General features: G+C 47.1%; 1 non-coding gene across 1 annotated transcript; it reads right to left on the reverse strand.

Annotated features, from left to right (window-relative positions):
* On the reverse strand, window positions 1–72 carry TRNAN-GUU (transfer RNA asparagine (anticodon GUU)). The gene has a single exon. It is a non-coding gene; the product is annotated as a tRNA-Asn (tRNA).
* Between the last annotated feature and the right edge of the window lie 202 nt (window positions 73–274).

Here is a 274-nt window from a genome sequence, read left to right on the forward strand (position 1 = left end):
TGCTTGGGTGGACTCGAACCACCAACCTTCTGGTTAACAGCCAGACGCACTCACCCATTGTGCCACTGAAGCAGTTGAGCTGGGCCAAAGTATTTTGGGGTCCAGGATGGGAAACCCAAGCAGCGCTCTTTTCTCCTGGTAGTTGACATGTGACACAATCACTGAGGAAATTCTTCCATGAAAGGTGGATTGCCGGTTTCAGCAGGGCTTGTGGAGAAGTTTAATTAAATGAATTAATGAATTGCATTTATACCCCACCTTTTTCTCCAAGGAG

Source organism: Podarcis muralis, chromosome 16 (assembly GCF_964188315.1).
Source record: "Podarcis muralis chromosome 16, rPodMur119.hap1.1, whole genome shotgun sequence".
NCBI classification, from domain to species: Eukaryota; Metazoa; Chordata; class Lepidosauria; order Squamata; family Lacertidae; genus Podarcis; species Podarcis muralis.